This window comes from Hemitrygon akajei, chromosome 28 (genome assembly GCF_048418815.1).
Source record: "Hemitrygon akajei chromosome 28, sHemAka1.3, whole genome shotgun sequence".
Taxonomy (NCBI): Eukaryota; Metazoa; Chordata; class Chondrichthyes; order Myliobatiformes; family Dasyatidae; genus Hemitrygon; species Hemitrygon akajei.
The window spans coordinates 33,165,025-33,187,026 of record NC_133151.1 but is presented as its reverse complement, the minus strand read 5'-3'; the positions used below and the strand labels follow the sequence as shown (position 1 = coordinate 33,187,026).

The 22,002-nt window shown below is 46.9% G+C and overlaps 1 protein-coding gene and 1 non-coding gene across 2 annotated transcripts in view; both read right to left on the bottom strand.

Moving 5' to 3' along the window:
* LOC140717809 (uncharacterized) overlaps window positions 1-22,002 on the bottom strand; it is an 845,297-nt gene that overhangs the window by 584,329 nt on the left and 238,966 nt on the right. The gene's annotated exons all lie outside the window — the stretch shown is intronic.
* trnaa-ugc (transfer RNA alanine (anticodon UGC)) lies at window positions 11,623-11,694 on the bottom strand. Its single transcript has one exon. It is a non-coding gene; the product is annotated as a tRNA-Ala (tRNA).

The following is a 22,002-nucleotide window of genomic DNA, read 5'->3' as shown; positions in this document are numbered from 1 at the left end:
TCTCTTGCTATCTTTTCTTTCAGTTAGTCCTGACGAAGGGTCTCAGCCCGAAACGTCGACAGTGCTTCTTCCTATAGATGCTGCCTGGTCTGCTGCGCTCCACCAGCATTTTGTGTGTGTGTTGCCAGTGTAAAATGTGTCCGCCACACTTCTCTCCGGGATGCTGCAACAGCCCCTCTTTGTAAACCTGCCCGGCTCCGTGTCCTGCAAAAACAAACACGAGGAGACTGGGACTAAACATGGATTTCCCCCCGGTGTGTGGAGAAGAGGCAGCAATGCACCTCACCGGCAGCTCCTTCCCACCCCGCCTTCACCGCCCTACCTACACCAGCCCGGGAATAGCTTCTCTCTACACACTCACTCCGCATTCCGAGTTCAGTCGCTGTTACACTCCGCCTCTTTCTCGCAGCCGCCATCTCCGGAGTCAGTGTCGATCTCCGAGCCTGCCTGCAAAGCTGCTCTCAGAGCGATATGCTACTGGTGGGAGGAGGACACCGGAAGCGCCCTACTCCCGTGCCCAGGAGCTCTCTATTCCCGGCTGCTGTAAAACCGCTCCCGGGTATGTGTTCTGCTGTCCTGTCAATCAGGTCAAGGGGCGGAACGACGCTGCGCATGCTCTCATGATTGAATGACATCATAGAGCGAAACATCGCCTTTCCTTTCCTCAGTTCACTTTCTGAGCGTCTGTTCGGAGTGTCCGAGGCTGCGGGAGGGTCAGGGTGGATTTAAACCGGACATTAAGCATATTGCCCATTCGGCATCGTTCTTTCCAAAGTGTTTCAGCTGTTCTCCCTGCATTCTACAGTCACTCGGACACACTGAGGGAATCGGCATGAGTGCTGGGAAGTGTGTGAGTTTATATCTCACAACAACAGCCCCTGTTTAATGTTTCGAAGTGACGGAATCGGTCACCGAGTGTAACGCCGAACGGCGCTCAATTATAGACCCGTTCATGGATTACTAGAGAAAAGGTGCTGAACAGAACGTTCTCGATAAACTCTCCCGTCCCGGGCGATCTGCCGACTGGGTTGTTTCATATTCTAAATGAGCACTTCAACACAGTTTTGTTTTATTCAATAATTCTCCTGTATTTCCAGTTATCATCTCCAGCAGGAAAAAGGTCGCCGCGACAGGGAATCGAACCCTAGTCTACCGATTGATTGGAGGGGAGATTAACCACCACACTAATGAGGAATGAAGGAGGGTATGGAATCTGTTACACGGATTACAAACAAGAGAAAATCTGCAGATGCTGAAAATCAAAGTAATACACACAAACTGCTGGAGGAACTCGGCAGTCCAGGCAGCATCAATGGAAAAGGGTAAACAGTCGACGTTTCTGTCTGAGACCCTTCATCAGGGCGATCATACGGATGTCAGGGTATAAGAGAGCTCACAGCGTCACTTTGATGTCTGTTTGTTGAGTGTAGAGCAGGCGCCTTTCACCCATCCCCTCTCACTGTGTGACTGGAGGGGTCTCAGGATTCTTTAGGGATTCAGTCAGTTAATGAGTTCAATGACTGGCCAAAGGAAGGGCTCCCATTAACGTCCAACAGCGTGTTCTTTCAATGGTTTGAATCATTTATATTCAGGATTTGTTTTCCCCTTCGCTGATGCGTGAGGCAGGGAACCATTTCTAGCTCCGACTCTCTCAAGTGTCGATTTGCTCCCCAAATTTCATCAGTATGTGAACTTTGCAAAGAGGGGGGAGAACGCATTGGACCGAGTTTATACAAATATCCCTGACACGTACCGGGCGGAGCCCCGCCCCCACCTCGGTTACTCAGACCACATCTCTGTCATGCTAATCCCAGCATACAGACCGCTCGTCAGGCGCTCCAGACCAGTTCAGAAGCAGGTGAAAACCTGGCCAGCAGGAGCCATCTCTGCTCTTCAAGACTGTTTTGAGCACACTGACTGCTACATGTTCAGGGAGGCTGCAACTGATGGCGACTCTACCAACTTAGGAGAGTACACGGCATCAGTGACTAGTTACATCAGCAAGTGCATTGATGATGTTACTCAATCCAAGACCATCACTATACGCGCTAACCAGAAGCCATGGATGACCATGGAGGTGCGTGCGCTGCTGAGGACCCGTGACTCCGCCTTCAGAGTAGGCGACAAGGCAGCCGTAACAACAGCAAAGGCCAAATATTCCCGGTCCGTCAGACGGGCAAAGCCTGCACACGTCCAGCGAATCCACAGCCACTTCCAGGACAGCAGCGATACGCGGTGCATGCGGAAGGGCATCCAGGATATCACTAATTACAGGACATCACCTGACTGTGCGGGTGATGCCTCCCTCCCAGATGCGCTGAATAACTTCTACGCCCGTTTTGAGGTGAAAAATGACGTGGCGGCGAGGAAGTCCACCCTTCCCCCCCCCCCCCCCACCCATTACATATGACTAGGAGCTGTGTCTCACCGTGGCCGATGTGAGAGAAGAACCCTGAGCAGGGTCAACCCACGGAAGGCTGCTGGACCAGACAACATTCCTGGTAGAGTGCTCAGAGGATGTGCAAACCAGCTAGTAGATGCTCTCACTGACATCTTCAACATCTCCCTGATCAGCGCCACCGTTCCAACGTGCTTCAAGGCCGCCACCATCGTTCCCGTGCCGAAGAGATCTTCAGTGTCCTGCCTCAATGACTACCGTCCCGTTGCACTCACGTCCATCATCATGACGTGTTTCAAGATGCTCGGCAAGAGGCATATCAGGACCCTGCTGCACCCGTCACTGGACCCCCTGCAGTTTGCGTACCGTCCCAACCACTCAACAGACGACACCATTGCCAATCACCCTCCACCTGGCCCTAACCCACCTGGACAAAAAAGACACATAAGTTTCGATGCTGTTCATAGACTTCAGTTCAGCATTCAACACAATCATCGCTCAGAAACTGATTGGAAAGCTGAGCCTACTGGGCCTGAACACCTCCACCTGCAACTGGATACCAGACTTCCTGACTGGGAGACCTCAGTCAGTCCGGATAAGGCGGAACATCATGTGAACAAAACCAAAGAAATGGGTTGTTGACTTCAGGACGGCACGGAGCGACCACTGCCCGCTGAACATCGACGGCTCCTCAGTGGAGATCTTTAAAAGCACCAAATTTCTTGGTGTTCACCTGGCGGAGAATCTCACCTGCTCTCTTAACACCAGCTCCAGAGCAAAGAAAGTCCAGCAGCATCTCTACTTTCTGCAAAGTCTGAGTAAAGTCCAACTCCCACCTCCCCCCCCCCCCCCCAACTTCATCACATTCTACAGGGGTTGTATTGAGAGCATCCTGAGCAGCTACATCACTGCCTGGTTCGGAAATTGCACCATTTCGGATCGCAAGAATCTGCAGTGGATAGTGAGGTCAGCTGAAAAGATCATCGGGGTCTCTCTTCCCGCCATCACGGACATTTACACTACATGCTGCATCCGGAAAGCAAACAGCATTATGAAGGACCGCACGCACCCCTCATACAAACTCTTCTCCAACCTGCGTTTGGGAAAAGGCACAGAAGTATTCAGGCTTTCACGACCAGACTATGTAACAGTTTCTTCCCCCAGCTATCAGACTCCTCAATACCCAGAGCCTGGACTGACACCTTACTGCCCTATTGTCCTGTATATTATTTATTTTAATGCCTGCACTTTTCTTTTCACTTTATGCAGTCCTGGGTAGGTCTGTAGTCCGGTGTAGCTGTTGTTTCTGTTTCTGTCTGTGTTGTATTTGCGTAGCTCAGTCTAGTTTTTCTAATGTGTCATATAACACTATGGTCCTGAAAAACGTTGTCTCATGTTTTTACAATGTATTGTACCAGCAGTTATGGTCGGAATGACAATAAAAGTGACTTGACTTGACTTGCTTTTCCCTGCAGTCCGAACTCAGTGTTGCGTTTCTCCGGTCTGTGGGAATGACGCGACATCTACTGGTCGGGATAGGAACAACAACGGAGTGAGGAATGATAATCGAGTCACAGAACTGTATCTTATAGCAAAGGAGACGGTCACTACCCGAATCTCCACTCGATCATGAGGCGATTGCCATATAGTGGTGAGCACAGCTGCTTTCGAACCAGTAGACCTGAGTTCGATTCTCGGCCATTTAAAAATCCACAATTTCATGCTATAAAAATAACCTCTTTCAGAGCACTATGTACATGGAACTCTTGGGACCACTCAGTAGTCTAAGTGTTTTATTAATTATCATTCAATGTAGTAAATCAGAGACTGAATTCATATCCTTCATCTGAGATGAAACCAACTGGACTCCGACTGAACGATCGAGGACCCCAAATTAAATGAAAAACACAACACTAGTTCCGGCCAGTCCGTTAGTTCCAAGGACTCCGCTCGAGGAAACACTTTCTGGTCAAATCGAACAGACAGATGTCTGACCAAAGACACCCGCATCCCGGATATTCTCTCCTTTCCACTCTTCCATCAGACGGAAAGCACAAATGCCTGAAAGAACGTATCACAGTCTCATGGATAGTTTCAGTCCCGCTGTTTTGTCTACTGAATCGTTTCTCAGTACGATAAGGTGTACGTTTGACCTCACAATCCACCTCGGTGTGATGCTGCAGCTTATTATTTACCTTCACTGTTCTTTCCCTGTCGCTGTTACACTTTATTCTGCATTCTGTTATTGCTTTACCTTGTGCGATATCAATGCACTGTAATGATTTCATCCCTATGAACAGTATGAATGGAGAAGGTTTCCATTGTATTTCGGCACGTGTCTGAAAAATAACAGTTCAAATTCCCATCGCGGCAGTAGTAGGGAGCCCCGGCCGCCGTTCAGCGCAACGTTTCCCAGCTGGCAATGAAACACAACAGAGAAGAAACATCTGCCGGGCCATTAGCCGCCAACCTTTCGGTTAACAGCCGAACGCGCTCACCGATGAGTCGCAGAGGCAGATTTTGAGGAAAGTAGGAATAAATGGTTCAATTCTGCGTTGTAGAACGTGACCAACAATCGCTGATGGGCTGGACCCGGTTTTTCACAGTCTACATGACAGGTTTGCCTCAGACAGTCACGGAAAATATCAAATTGAAAATGTTGGAAATACACAGTTATCAGGACTGGAAGCTGAACAAGGAAATCCCAATGGATCCCGGGTGCATCGCCAAACAATTCGGCCACGACTACACACTCCCTTCTGATTTCCCTTCCGGTGTTTATCCAAACGGAAGAAGTGCTGCGCCTGTCCATTCACTTCCTCCCTCACAACATTCAGGGTCCCAAACCATCCTTCCGGGTGAGGAAATACTTCAGCTGTGAGTTTGCCTGGGTCATCTGGTCCGTCCGCAACGAACAGGATTTCCCAATGGTTAACCATACTATCTCCACTGCCCATTCCCATTCTGACATGATGGTCCATGATTCCTCTACTGCCACGATCAAGCCACTCTCGGGATGGAGAAGCAGCACTTCATATTCCGTCTGGCTAGCCCTCAGACTGATAGAATGAACATCGATTTCTCTAACCCCGTAATTTTTCCATTCTCCCCTCTTTGTTTTAATTTTTCATTCGGGATTCCCTCTTTCGTCTTCACCTTTCCTCGCACGTCTACCGCCTCCCTCTAGTCATCCAATCCAATTTCTGCTTTTCAACCCTTTTTTTCTTTTCCTCCAATCACCAGCCAGCCTCTCAATTATTTCCCTTTCCCCAAAATATCTCACGTGGCCTCACCTATCACGTTGTAGCTTGAACTCCTTCTCTTCCCCCGCGTTGTTATTCTGGTTTCTTCCCACTTCCTTTCCAGTACTTATGAAGGAACACGTCCTGCCACTCCGATTTGTTATTCCACCCATAGATGCTGACTGACCAGCTGAGGTCCTCCAGTGTTTTGTGTGCGTTACTCTAAACTTGTTTCCCTTTGTACAAATGTGACCGACGTGCGTGAACTTCGCAATGGAGCAGCAAGTCGTTGCTTTATTTAAATTGCACGTTGATGTGAACAAGAAGTGAAACATCCTGGCTCCTGGGTTCACATAACGACCCGGACAGTCGCAGTGAGATCCGTGAGGCGACGACCGGCCACTAGAGGGCGCCCAAGGTCTGGGTCCTGTGCAGCAGCGCACAACACTTCAAAGTTCAAAGTCAATTCATTACCAAAGCACAAATATGCTACCATTGGATGCGATTCCTTGCGGGGATGTACAGTAAGTGCAAAGAAACAGAATATAATCAATGAAAGAGTGCACACTAGACGGACAATCAATGTAGAAAACATACCAGACTGAAAATACAAAAACGTAAAATAAAAATAATTATATAAAGTTAACCAATGGGGCAGCATCCCTCCATGGAAAACATCCCCATGACCTGAGCAGACAAGATGTGAAGAAGGAAACGTGGAACGCTTGGCTCAGAGTTGGAGACCTCTTCCCAGAAACAGAGGGGTTCCTTGTGGCAATACAGGGCCAGGGGGTTAACCGAAAACATATTAGAAATACATAATAAACGTCCTACAAATTAATGACGATAAATGCAGAAAATGACAAGAGCCACCAGGAACAATCCAACACATTACAGGATTGAGCAGCAGTTTAACTCAATCTGATTATTTACACGGGGACAATCAATTGACAAACATCAGTCACCAAAATCTTGCTTTAAAATACAAACTCCACACCTCACTATAAATACAAACCTGTTCTAAATTAGCATCAGAGTCCTATACATTAATTTTTGTCTGATCCGTTGTTACAGATAGTCGGCAGGATTCGAAGCAGCGCGGGGAAACCCCAATGGATTTCAAGTCCATCGCCTTAACCACTCGGCCACGACTACAAGTGCTGTAATGTTCTTCCACCTATAATTTATATTACGTTAGAGTCAGATAGAGTAATTTACAAATTTAAAAATGGGATGTGTTATCAAATACTATTTGATATCACGTCGGTTTAGCCAGTGATGTTTTGCAGAATCCATCGCTTTTGGAATAAAGTTTGGAACTGGGGTTTAAATGTTAATTTACATCCTTTGATATGTATTACTTCACATGTTGTCATTGCTTTGCTCTTTGTTCTAGTGGTTACCCATGGTATTTTCCCCAGTGTGTGTTTTAGGGCAACTTAAATAACTTCAATGTTTGCGGGCACCATGCCTTTACACATTTATTTTTGCTGATTTTGTTTGATGTCATGCAGTGATATTGCGTTTCAATATAGAAACATAGAAAACCTACCGCACAATAAAGTTCCTTCTGCCCGCGTGTTGTGCTGAACATGGACTTACTTTAGAAGTTACCTTGGATTACGCAGAGGACTCTATTTTTCTAAGATCCATGTAAAAGTTTTTTTCCTAAACTCCATATACCAATAATACTAATTCCCGTTAAATAGACAATAAACAATAGACAATATGTGCAGACGTAGACCATTCGGTACTTCGAGCCTGCACCGCCATTTTGAGATCATGGCTGATCATCTATCATCAATACCCGGTTCCTGCCTTGTCCCCATATCCGTTGATTCCCCTATCCATAAGATACATATCTAGCTCCTTCTTGAAAGCATCCAGAGAACTGACCTCCACTGCCTTCCGAGGCACCACAACAGACCACCACAACTCTCTGGGAGAAGAAGTTTTTCGTTAATTCTGTCCTAAATGACCTACCCCTTATTCTCAAACTATGCCCTCTGGTACTGGACTCTCCCGGCATCTGGAACATATTTCCTGCCTCTATCTTGTCCAATCCCTTAATAATCTTATATGTTACAATTAGATCCCATCTCAATTTCATTAATTCCAGCGTGTACAAGCCCAGTCTCTCTAACCTCTCTGCGTAAGACAGTCCTGACATCCCAGGAATTAACCTTGTGAATCTACGCTGCACTTCCTCTACAGCCAGGATGTCCTTCCTTAACCCTGGAGATAGATGTACAGTATGGTATGAAATAGGGTACAGTTATCATGTTTCTTCATGTTTTTGTTCGGATAAGATTTTCAAATCCTTATGTGTATTTTTGACTTAGTCATGAATGCTGCTGTTCCTTCTGTGCCATATTCACCGAGACATATTAACAGTAATGTGATCCCCAGGAATTTCCGTGGATCGAAAAAGTGGAGATGTTGGCCACGGAGGATTTAAAATATGTAAGATAACAACGTACTCGAATGGCTCAAGGACAGTGGAAGCAGACAGACCAAGTGTCTTTGTACCAGCCATGTGCTTGGAAATGAAGATGTCATTTTGTGGAACCGCTTTATATCCTCCATTTTGTGAGAGGAGAATTTCTGTTTTAAAGCAAACACGAAGTTGCTTCTGGTCATCTGCGGGTTAAGAGATATTTTCCGAATTCGAAGTTATTTGTGAGGTGTTTTTGATATAATATAATATGCAAATGTGTGAATGTTGGGGTCAATGCCTGTCTGGAGGGATTTAAACTGGTTTCTAAAGAGAACAAAGAGCCATAAATTACCAATTGACGCTTACTATGAAGAGGGAAATAAATGGAAGCTGGCCTGGTGCAGAGCTAACAAAAGGGAGAATTCAAGCCAATCAAATGATCTACGGCCAATGTGGCTGGAATGGGACAATTGAATTGGAAAATATGAATATAGAAGTGGAAACTTCGAATGTGCGAGCAGTGATAACTCTTTCCTGAAACCCACCATCGCAAGGAATATCCCCCAATTCAGTGACTGGGAGAAGAAAGGATCGATCACGTGGCCAACTGAGCTGCCTTAATTTGGTGATATAGTTGGGAAAAGTAGTCTGAGTGAGTATTGGTGCAGAGGGAACAGCAGAATTCTTGTTCTAGGTTGTTGGCCTGGTGTTGACATAGTTACGTTGCCGTTTATGCAGAGATAGTAAAGTACGAGTTTTGAGTATTTACAAGTTACAGAGTAAATTTCTAACCTAGTTCCAGTGTCAACACTAGTAGGACTATCGATGGCCTGGAACAAAAATACTCTTTCAGATGCACTTCAGAAATTCCATTTCTTATCTTGCACAAAAAAAAATGATCTGTTTAATTTTGCAGAAGTTGAAATGTCTGATCGTTGTAACCCTGTCCACATGACATTTCTGTGTTATTCGCCAGCAGATCTGCTCCTCAATCTTCTACCAACTATCTAGAGAATCGCAGTATAATCCCAGCAAAGTGGTTGTTGGTTATTATTTTATTTATTCCTAAACGGAACTCACACCTACTAGGAGTGATTGATAGGTTCGTGCCCTGAGGTAGAAGAAGTCATTTTCAGAAAATCTAACTCAATTATTTTTCAACATAGTCCCCTCCTACATTTACACACTTAGTTCAGAGTCGTGGATCATACCGATCTTGGACCTCCAGAAAGTGTCCAAAGCAGGGATGATTGATAAGTTAGTGGCCTGAGGTCGATGGAGATGAGTTATACAGCTCTCATTGCATGCACACGCTGTTCAACTCTCTGAGTGATTGTTCAGAAAGTGTGATAATAGCTCATCGGGGTGATTGATAAATTCGTGGCCTACGGCGGAAGGAGATCAGTTACTAACTTCAAACTTTCTGCATTATCTCTCAAAGTGTTGACCTGCTGGTCCATGTAACGGGAGTTAAAAACATTTCCTTCTACGTAGGCCACGAACTTATCAATCACCCTCGTGCAGACACTTCGGCCATTCTAAAGAACGTGCACGGTCAGGATTTGTTTTCTCATGTGCTGATGTGAGACAGGCACCATTTGCAGCCCTTCCGACTCACTGAGAGTTCGGCTCTCACTCAGTCCGATCGCTGGTGAATGCTCATTGGCTGTTGTATAACTCCCTCTGTTTGCGGATGGCGATGTCAACTGGCCGCAATAAAACCTGCTGCAGAGTGAGGATTGATCCGACAGAGAGCAGCTCGGGGTCTGTGGAATCACATGGAGCATGGGAGACGCTTCACTACTCGAAACTCCTGCAACATGGAGCGACAGTGGTATAGTGATGAGCATAGCTGCCTTTCAAGCAGCTCACCTGGATTCGATTCCTGGCGATCGCCGTGTGTTGTACCTGTTTTTCAGCACCTGTCTCACAAACGTCTCGGCCTGGAATCACTCAGCCACATTACTTCTTTCTCTGTGAAATTAACATTAAATTAAAATTAACACTATCAGAGATGTCCCCCTTTTCACTTCCCACCCAACTTCTCACCTTCTTTGACACTGAAAGTTATGTTCGTCTCTCAGAATTTCTATTTCAGTGTCACGATCAGAAAGTTAATCCCGTTTCATCACTCACAAATGTTTCTTGAGGTGATGAGTGTTTCCAGTATTCTCTGTTCAATCAGTTCAATACCAGACACAGCTTCATGCAGCGGAGAACAAGATGTGCTGGACAATCGCTGAGCACGACAGGAATTGTCGTTTTACCCGCGAAATTCTCAACAAATCTCAGAAAGTGATGGAGTGAGTGGACGGAAAATTAAATTGGAAGCACAAGTTTTTATTTTTTACTGAAATGTGTGTTGTGTACACAGGTGACGTGACGGCGATTTGCGGTAAAATATTCTGCTGAAGGATAGCAGACGATGGTTTGTATCTGCCGGCCTCTGGATAACCGGCCCAGTACATTCCCGCCGCGCCATTCTGCTGATAGGTATATATGTCTGTTCTTCTCCTGTCTTTTTATTTCTTAATTTTGCCGCTTTCCCCCGATTATCTATTGTTTTGTTTGTTGGAATATTTTGACTGTCTAATTTCCCTCGTGTCTCTCTTACGCTTTTACCTTCCTCCCCGTCCTCCTCCCCCTGTTCATCGCTTCTTACCCCATCCGGTTATTATCCGGTCGCTGTGCTCCGACCCAGCCGGATATCTCGATCCCGACATTTCAGCAACGGATGTGATTTTCATTATCATTCTGACCCTATTCCTACAGCCCTGCAGTCAGACACACTGGTTATCTCCCTCTGTGACTCCTTCCCTTCCTTCTCTTTATCTGCGGCTGTTATTTAGGTTATAAACACGGGAGATTCTGCAGATGCTGCAAATCCAGAACACAGAATGCCGGAGCAAATCACCAGGTCAGAAAGCATCAATGGGGAGGAGTAAACAGTCGATGTTTCTGGCGGGGATGCCCCCTGGCCTGCTGAAATTCTCCTCCACTTTGTGTCTGTTATTTTAGTCAGACTTCGACGTAACGAGTAGCGACGGCAGTCTGAGGTGCAGCGGAGAATACACCCACACTCCGGGATTTATTTTACAAATCCCGAGTCTCGTTCACATCCCAATCCGTCGATATGATCGAATGAAGGTCAGAATTCCGACAGTTCTGAATGGACCACAAATCACTGGGTCTCAATGTTGGAATCTTTATCCTCTGTAGGGTCTTGCCGTCGGATGCCTTGCCATTCTCGTACCAGACGGTTTAGAAAGTGGTTAAGAGATCTAAAATCAGTTTAGTGCTAATGTAAAATAAAAGCTATATTAAAATAATGCGAGGGGAAGTCTCACTGGCCTCAGTCTCCTCAGGAGGTGGACACACTGGTGTGCTTTCTTGGTGATCACCGAGGGTGGCTTTGGTGGTCCACTCTCTCTCGAGGAGTCATTTATTTGCGGTAATGAGCGGTCAGCCTGCACCTTCCTGATTTCGTCCTGTCCACGTTGAGAGTCACGTTGAGTTGGAGCTTCAAAATTCAATGTTCACGATCATGGAGATGCCGGGGATTGAACCCGGGACCTCATACACGCAAAGCATGCGCTCTTCCACTGAGCTACATCCCCACTTAAAATGCAGAACTGTTCAGGTCCAAACCTTCCTGCATATCACAATTGAGATACAGTGTAATCATTGATAACACAGATAATAACATACATTTCTTCCTCTGCGACTGGAGAAGACTCGGGAATCCTTTCCGATTCAGCTATTCCTTTGTCGAGCACTGGCCAGTGGACACGCTTCCATTTGTGCCTCATTGTGCAATGGGATGAAGAGCATTCTCCAGCAGGATTTATTGTCTGAGAAATCGATACAGAGAACGATTTGGAAAATCGAGCGAGAGAGAGAGGGAGAGAGAAAGACTCCTGTGCAAGGTCTTTCATCTTTTTCTCCAGTCCTGATGAAAGGTCTCGGCCGGAAATGCGGAGTGCGCTCTTTTCCTGGCCTGCAGAGAATAGATGACATTAAGAAAACTCAATGCACAATGGGTTAATCTTTCCACCCAAATAGAAACCTCCGCAAAAGTGAAAAAGAATAACAGATAAAAGTACATTCAAGCCGAAAGTCAGTTGATATCCTTGAATCTACCAATGATGGGATGACCTCGTATTTTAAAGCGCACTGACAGAAAATTGTTGTTGGCTGCCGCTGACATAGCAGAGGATGGTTTCAATTCATCGACCTCTGGGTTATGGGCCCAGCACGCTTCCGCTGCGCCTATCTGCTATGAAAAAAAAACAACATTGCTCTTCCATGAATGGTGTGCAGTCACTTGCATTTGTGTGTCTGTCTGTCTGTCTGTGTCTGTGTGCGTTTGTGTGTGTGTGTGTGTGTGTGTGTGTGTGTGTGTGTGTGTGTGTGTGTGTGTGTGTGTGTGTGTGTGTGTGTGTGTACCGTTCTGTGCGTGTCTTGGTGTGGATGTGTGCTTTTGCGTATCTGTGTATGTCTGGGTCTATGTTTCTGTTTGTGTCTGTGTCGGTGTCTGTATATGTCTTTGTCTTGTCAATGTCTGTGTATGTCTCAGTCTGTGTCTGTGCCTGTGTCTGTATAATGTCCGCATGTCTGTCTGTGTCGGTGCCTGTATATGTTTAGTTCTTATCTCTGTCTGTACATGTCTGGGTCTGTGTCTGTGTCTGTATATGTCTGGGTTTCCGTCTGTGTCTGTCCATGTTGCATCAATTCCATTTATCCCGCTTATTCATACCCACTTACTTCACTTTCTGTTGATAATTCCTTGTTTTACCTCTTTCTGCCTCCACTTTCGTTTCTTTCTTCCTTACTTTCTGGACCACCCAGTTATCCTCTCAGTGTCGTTCATGCTTTATCCCATCTTGCACCTCATTCCACATATTTCGCCATTGAATGTGCTTTACCTTATTTAATTGTTAACATGGACAATTCATCCCTCTTCTGAGGCTTCTTATTAAAAAGCAACATTTTGAGCCACACTCGGGAGTCACTGCGTTCAATCCCGAGGTCCCATGAACGTTCCCACCCTGTCCTGATCATTGAATAAATGTTGGATTCCAAGTTGAACCAGAGGTTCGCCTCGTCTCCCTGTGAACGGAACTCGCGGATTTAGATGCTGACTTAGTGTCCGCATCGCAAGCACGTCCCTCAAACAATCCCTTCATCGGGATTTAGTTAGACCATAAAACCATACGACATAGAAGCAGAAATCGGTCATTCAGCTCAGCGAGTCTGCTCCGCCGTTCCATCACGGCTGATCCCGGATCCCACTCAACCCCATACACTTGCCTCCACCGCAGTCTGCGGCTGAGCATTCCACAGATTTGTTACTCCGGCTAAAAACAAGATCCCCCTTACCACAGTCTAAAAGGCCGTCCCTCAATTTTGAGGCTGTACCCTGTACTTCTGGACACCCCCACCACAGGAAACATCCTCTCCACGTCCACCTTATCTTGGTCCTTCAACATTCCGTAGGTTTCAATGAGAATTATAGTTGTTGCTCTAATGTTCAGAACATCACGGCCGAGCTTCCGTCCCTTCCCTAAATGTGCGGGTGTTTTTAGAATTTCCCTGCCGAGGACTGATATACAGCAAGGAACGATTCTAAACTGTCCCACGTGTCACAGGCTTATAACGGCGTCTCAACGAGGCAATGAAAGGCCAACCATCGTGCGGAACAGTTCTTCATCTGGGATTTTCCACCTAGTTTTCAAACTTCACAAACAACAGTGTTGAAATGGTGGGTTTTAACCCTGGACTTCACGCATGCGCTCCTCCACTGAGCTACGTCCCCAGTAGCAAGTGAACGATGATATCTTCTGTCTGAGACTCTGATCATAAAGGATGGACGTTGAAAGATAGAAAATAGAAGTCGGAGTAGGCTATTTGGCTTTTCGAGACAATTTCGCCATTCAGTTCGATCCTGATCCTCAGTTTCTCTTCCCGATCACTACGCACGCACTTTCATCCCTTCTGTATATGAAGATATCTCTGACCTTTCCTCGATTTAATCTCATTGTGGGGAACTGCGTCAGGGAGAAAAGGAGAGGGACTGTCTGACGGTCCCACACCATTGACCTGCAAAATTTAAGGATTTTAAGGCAAAGAGCAGCAACAGGCTTTTTAAATCAGAGTATTAATTTAAAAGACCGATGTAACAATGGATGAAGTAAATGTTTCACCAAACGCAAGACTGCACATTAGTCCTGAACAAAAACAGGAAATTTTGGGAAATTCGCATTCACGTCTAATTAAGGAGAAAATATTTCATTCGGAAATCACCTGTCAGATTCTTGCAGACTGAAACGGAATGATCATTAAATACCCAAACTAACATTGCTCCCTGCAGTCGGGAATGCCGTCAACCCCTTGACGGACGTCATCCCCATGGGCAGGAAGAGAGACCCCGATTACCTTCTCAGCTGACCTCACTATCCGCTGCAGGGTCTTGCGATCCGAGATGGTGCAATTCCCGGACTAGGAAGTGATGCAGCTGCTCAGGATGCTCTCAATACAACCCCTGTAGAATGTGATGAGTATGGGGGGGGGGGGGCGGTGGGAGATGGACTTTCCTCAGACTTCGCTGAAAGTAGAGACGCTGCTGGGCTGCCTTTGCTATGGAGCTGGTGTTGAGGGACCAGGTGAGATTCTCCGCCAGGTGAACACCAAGAAATTTGGTACTCTTAACGTCCTCTGCCGAGGAGCCGTCGATGTCAGCCGGAAGTGGTGGCTCCATTCTCTCCTGAAGTCAAGAACTATCTCTTTTGATTCGTTCACATTCAGAGACAGGTTGTTGGCTCTGCACCAGTCCGTTAGCCGCTGCACCTCCTCTCTGTAAGCTGACTCGTTCTTGCTGATGAGACCCAGCACAGTCCTGTCATCGGCGAACTTGATGATGTGGTTCAAGCTGTGTGTTGCAGCACTGTCGTGAGTCAGCAGAGTGAACAGCAATGGACTGAGCATACAGCCCTGGGGGATGGGGGAGCCCCGTGCTCAGTGTGATGGTGTTGCTCCCGATCCGGACTGACCGAGGTCTCCCAAACAGGAAGTCTAGGATCCAGTTGCAGAGGGAGGTGTTCAGGCCCAATAGTCTCAGCTTTACAATCAGTTTCTGAGGGATGATTGCGTTGAATGCTAAAATGAAATCTATGAACAGCATCCGAACATATGTGTGTGTGTTTTTTTTTTGTACAGGTGCATTAGGGCCAGGTGGAGGGTGTTGGCAACGGCGTCGTCTGATGAGCGGTTGGGACGGTACGCACACTGCAGGGGGTTGAGTGAGGGTAGCATCTATGGATAAATATCCCTGAGCCCACCCGGTTACTAACTGGATTTTTAGAACCATCTGTAAGGATAGGCAAAAAGGAAATAATACTGGCTGCATAAATGACCAGACGCCCTCTCACCACCACAAGAATTTGTTTATCCTCTAGTAATCTCAAATCTATTCCCACAGCTGGAAATGTCCATGATGGACCTCCTCGCCAGACCACGTCCAAAAATCCCAAGACCATATTCCCACCCATATTCTGTAAGTGTCTGCAGAAAACATTTATCAGCTCTGCTGGTATATTCCCAACAAACCATTAAAACAGAATAAGTCTGACGTGACGTCCTCACCCTATTAATAAAGTCCAGTTTGCAAGGCTCATTTTCTCCTCTCGGCATGTCGAGAAACATCTCGCCTTGTTTGACCTCCGATGCATCTCTAGCTGTTGTCGGGAATGCTCCACTACAGAGTCAAAGTGCACTGGTCTGTGGAACATCCGACCTGTATAAAACTGAACGAGCTGCCTCTCTATAAATGAAACAACCTGTATTAAAGGAGAATAAAGTTTCAACAGAACAGCCCTGGAAGAGCCACAGTCATGCCCAGTCAACGACCTGCTTACATTTATCCTCTACAAATTGTATATAAAACTTTACATATGCTCTCCATATCAGCCTAAGCCCGATATATTTAAACACAGGAACACTAGACAGCAAACTCTCATACACTGTAAGGTGAATATAATCCACACCATGTGTCCAAGTAAAACACACACATCCAAAATGCTGGTGGAACACAGCAGGCCAGGCAGCATCTATAAGGAGAAGCACTGTCCACTATCTACCCTTTCAGCTAGTCCTGACCAAGGATCTCGCCCCGAAACGTCGACAGTGCTTCTCCTTATAGATGCTGCCCGGCCTGCTGTGTTCCACCAGCATTTTGTGTGTGCTGCTTGAATTTCCAGCATCTGCAGATTTCCTCGTGTTTGCTTTTGAAAAACACACACATTTCGATTTAGACACAGAACATTTAAAACCCCGTCCAAAGGCCATTCTTCCATTGCTGTTAACACTGCTTGTTCAGACCTTACCACATAGACAGTATTGCAACCCCCTTTTCCACAGACCCCATCATCTGTACATAAAGCCAAACTAAGCCCAGGCCCAACACCATCGATATATCATTAATCCTCAGATTAATCAATATTGGACGAATAATACATTCCGGGCTGTGAGGCGTCTGTAAGTTCTGACGACATTTCTTCACAATCCACCACCACTCTGAATGACTAGCCGAAAAGAAAAACAATACCCTGTTGTAAGACATACCACCAGTGCGAAGAGAGGGGTCCGAATAAGCTGTCAATCAGAGCAGCTAATGGGAAACCTGCAAATGATACAAATAATTCATTAAAAATGCTCGACTGGGGGTGGGGAGTGGAGGGCATGTTTGAGGAAAGTCTCATCTCCACACTGGGCCGAAGGAAAGGAAAATAACAAATATTTAAAAACGGAAATAAAGAGCGAGATATAAAACCAAACAGACATATAAAATGGTCTACTGGACTGTCGATGGGAAGTAAGAAATAGACGCCGATTTGGGTAGAACCCTCATCAGGACAATGTTAATGCCAACGATTTGTAATATTAGCTGATTTCTCGCTGACATTTTTAATTAAGAACAGTGAGTCTATTGGGTGGTGTGGTAATTATTGACAGAAAATAAAGATGGCCATCTAGTCATTTCCTGAAGCAATACGTAGATAGGCTGATTGAAAAGGTGCTTTACTAGAGCTGGTTCTGGGAAATGAAGCTGGTCAGGTATTAGATCTCTCGCTCGGAGAGCATATTGGATGTACTGAGCACAACTCTATCTCTTTTATAAAAACGTTGAAGAGGGAGAGGAGCAGATAATTTAGGAAAACATTCAAATGGGAAATGGGGAGATATAATGCGCTTATGCAGAAACTTGGAAGAATAAACTGGGAGAAGATGCTCTCAGAGAAGTGGGCGCGGAAATGTGGAAGATACTGAGGAAGCATTTGCATAGCGTTCTGCATAATTATGTTCCACTGAGGCAAGAAAAGAATAGTAGTGTAAAAGAACCATGGTGGACAACGGATGTATAAATTCCAGTTGAGAAGAAAAGAAAAGATTATGAAAGGTTCAAGAAACTAGGTAAGGTTAAAATTACAAGTTGGCATAGAAGGATGTCAAAAATAAAATTAGTCGAGACAGAGCGGGACATGAGAAGGCCTTGGCGAGCAGGATTAAGGCAAGCCCAAATTCATCCTCCAAGTGTATGAATAGCAAGAGGATGAGGCGTGTGAGAATAGGACCAGTCAGGTACGCATGTCACGATCCAGTCCGTGAAATCCACATTCCGGTTCACAGTCCGGGCCTGTTCCTTATTCCAGTTTTTCCGAGTTTCCTCTGATGCTGTTGAGGCAGCTGATTCTTGTTTGGGCTGGCTTCATAATCAGATTTAGGATTCAGCCTATCCAAACACACTGTCTGTATCCCTTCCCTTCTCCTCCCTCCTGGAGCCTTGCCTCGCGTCGCCTCACGTCGCCTCGACTCGACTCTGCCTGGAGCCTTGCCTCGCCTTGCCTGTGTCTGGAGCCTCGCCCTGTTTTGAACTGTCTGTCTGTGTTCATGCATTCGCTAGATAGGTTCGGCCGTTTTGCCGCTACCTAGCGTCGTGTTCAGCGTTCTGTGTTGTGAGTACCGGCCCTACGTCCTGTACCCAAGGATGGGTCCCGGCTCGGTGTTGCATGTTCCTTTTTCTCCCTCGACCAAGACTCTGATTCTCATCATGTCCATGTGCCTCGCCCAGCACAGGAGTACCTTGCCCAGCGCGGTGCTGGGATCCCCTCGTCCTGTGCTGAGGTACCTTCTCCCGTCCAGGTGTCTCACGTCCAGCCCTGTGCCTCTCCTCGTCCTGAAGCCACGTCTTGCCCTCGCCGGGTTCTGTAGTCCGAGCCCGAGTTAGGACTATCGATGAACATGCACACAGCCATTAAGTGATCCCAGACTTGGACTTCCACGACATCTAATAACAGGAAACCTGGAAACCCTCAAATCTCGTTTGCCTCACTACAATTGAATAAGTTTCTTCGTAGTGGCAGGACAATATGTATTTCCACTTCTGACTCAACCATGCCAAACGTAATGAGATCCTTCAGGGGAAACCACTCCCATCAAACCTGCGGAAATTCTTAGCTGAAATGATAGACATGATAGACAAAAGATAGTCTTTATTTCACTAAGCCTTCCACAAGCTGCTGCACACCAGGCTGCTATCAAGATTGCAAGGAAAATAATATCACGGTCAGATGATGACTGGCTGCATGAGGCAGACAGTGCGAAGGAAAGCGGCCTTCTCCGGTTTGCAGCCGGTGGCGTGGTTTTCTATAGAGCAAACACGAGGAAATCTGCAGATGCTGGAAATTCAAACAACAACATACACAAAATGCTGGTGGAAAACAGCAGGCCAGGCAGCATCTATAAGAAAAGCACTGTCGAAGTTTCGGGCCGAGACCCTTCGTCACGACTAATCGAAAGGAAAGATAGGAAAAGATTTGAAAGTAGCGGGGAGAGGGGGACATGCGAAATGATAGGAGAAGGCAGGAGGGGGTGGGATGAAGCTAAGAGCTGCAAAGGTGATTAGTGAAAGTGATACCGAGCTGGAGAAGGGAAAGGATCATGGGACGGGAGGCCTCGGGAGAAAGAAGGTGGGGGGAAGCACCAGAGGGTGATGGAGAACAGGCAAACAACTAAATATGTAAGGGATGGGGTAAGAAGAGGAGGAGGGTCATTAACGGAAGTTAGAGAAGTCTATGTTCATGCCATCAGGTTGGAGGCTACCCAGCCGGTATATAAGGTGTTGTTCCTCCAACATGAGATTGGATTCATTTTGACAGTAGAGGAGGCCCTGGATATACATATCAGAATGGGAATAGGACGTGGAATTAAAATGTGTGGCCACTGGGAGATCCTGCTTTTTCTGGCGGACCGAGCATAGGTGTTCAGCTAAACGATCTCCCAGTCTGAGTCGGGTCTCACCAATATATTAAAGGACACAATGGGAGCACCGGACCCAGTACACCACACCAGCCGAATCACAGGTGAAGTGTCGCCTCACCTGGAAGGACTGTCTGGTGCCCTGATTGGTGGTGAGGGAGGAAGTGTAAGGGCAGGTGTAGCACTGGTTCCGCTTACAAGGATAAGTGCCAGGAGGGAGATCGGTGGGAAGGGAGGGGTTGGACGAGTGGACAAGGGAGCCGCGTTGGGAGCGATCCCTGCGGAAAGCAGAAAGGGGGGAGCGAGGGAAAGATGTGCTTGGTAGTGGGATCCCGTTGGAGGTGGCGGAAGTTACGGAGAATTATACATTGTACCTGGAGGCTAGTGGGGTGGTAGGTGAGGACAAGGGATACCATATCCCGAATGGGATGGCGGTCGGATGGGGTGAGGGCACATGTACGGGACATGGGAGAGATGCGTCTGAGAGCAGAGTTGATGGTGGAAGAAGGGAAACACCTTTGTTTAAAAAAGGAATACATTTTCTTCGTCCTGGAATGAAAAGCCTCATCCCGAGAGCAGATGCGGCGGAGGAATTGTGAGAAGGGGATAGCATTTTTGCAAGACAGGGTGGGAAGAGGAATAGTCCAGGTAGCTATGAGAGTCTGTAGGCTTATAGTAGATATCAGTAGATAAGCCGTCTCCAGAGATGGAGACAGAAAAATAAGAAAGGGGAGGGAGGTGTCGGAAATGGACCAGGTAAATTTGAGGGCAGGGTGAAAGTTGGAGGCAAAGTTAATGAAGTCGACGAGCTCAGCATGCGTGCAAGAGGCAGCGCCAATGCAGTCGTCGGTGTAGCGAAGGAAAAGAGGGGGATGGATACCCGTATAGACTTGGAACATGGACTGTTCCACAAAGCCAACAAAAAGGCAGGCATAACTGGGACCCATACGGGTTCCCATGGCTACACCCTTGGATTGGAGCAAGTGGGAGGAGCCAAAGGAGAAATTATTGACAGTAAGAACTAATTCCGCTAGACGGAGGAGAGTGGTGGTGGAGTGGAATTGGTTTGGTCTGGAATCCGAAAAGAAGCGAAGAGCTTCGAGACCATCACGGTTGGATATGGAGGTATATAGGGACTGGACGTCCATGGTGAAAATAAGCGGTGGGGGCCAGGGAACTTAAAAACATTGAAAACATTCAAAGCATGATGAGTGTCACGAACATTGGTGGGAAGAGATTGAACAAGGGGGGATAAAACAGTGTCAAGTTATGAAGAAATGAGTTCAGTGGGGCAGGAGCAAGCTGATACAATGGGTCTACCTGGACAGGCTGGTTTGTGGATCTTGGGTAGGAAGTAGAAACGGCAACTGTTGTGGGAACAATGAGGTTGGTGGCAGTGGAATGGAGATCCCCAGAGCTGATAAGGTTAGTGATGGCAGAGGAGACAATTGCCTGGTGCTCCTTAGTGGGGCCATGAACAAGGGGTAAATAAGAGGAGGTATCAGACAGTTATCGCTGTGCCTCGGCCTGGTAGAGGCCAGCACACCAGACAAAAACAGCTCCCCACTTATCATCAGGCTTTATAGTGTTGTTGGGATTGGTGCGGAGGGAGCGGAGAGCAGAGAAGGAGTTAGGTTGGAATTGGAACAGAGTGCAGTGAAGTCGAGACGGTTGCTATCCCGCCGGCAATTAGCAATAAAGAGATCCAAAGCAGGCAGAAGACCAGAGCGGGGTGTCCACGAAGAGGAGGAGGATTGAAGACGGGGGAAGTTATCATCGATGAGGGTAGAAGAGTACTTGTCAAAGAAGTAATCTCGGAGACGGAGCCGGCAGACGAAGGGTTCAGCGTCATGGCGTACGCGGAACTCGCTGAGGTGTGGACGAAGGGGGACAAAGCTGAGGCCCTTACTGAGGATCGAGTGCTCTGCCTCAGAAAGTTGAAGATCGGAGGGAATAGTAAAGACCCGGCACTGATGAGAGATCGGATCGGACGGGGGAGGGAGGCTGATAGTGTTAGTGGAGAGGGAAGGGTTGGGGTGAGAGGAAGATGGAGCTTCTGAGGGCCCAGGAGCTGACGATGGGATCTGAGGGAGAGGGGATTGCATAGTGGTGGTGGGGGAAGGGGATACGGTAGTCACCATCGCAACATGTGAAGACACGGCCTGGAGTCGCCGTCGGTGGTTGCGCAATCGATTTGAAGCTGTCCATAGTCGTTGGAACACGCGGTGATGGCGCTGGATTCCGGGTTTTCAATATGCCCTGGGTTGCAACCTTGTGCAAAGTCGTTGGAACCTTGTACTCAACCTCAGTAAGCGGAAGCGCTGATTGTGGACTGCAGGAAGAGAAAAACGAAGGAGCGCATACCAATCCTCACAGGGGAATCAGAAGAGGAGAAAGGCAGCAGTTTCAATTTCTTCTGTGTCAAGATCTCTGAGGACCTAATCTAGTCCCAACATGCAGCTATGAAGAAGACAGGATAGCGAGTACACTTCATAAGGAGTTTGAAAATATTTAGTATGTCAACAAAACGACTAAAAAACAACTTCAATAGAAGTAAACATGGAGAGCATTCTAACTGGCTGCATCATTGTCTGGTATGGGGAATGGAGTGT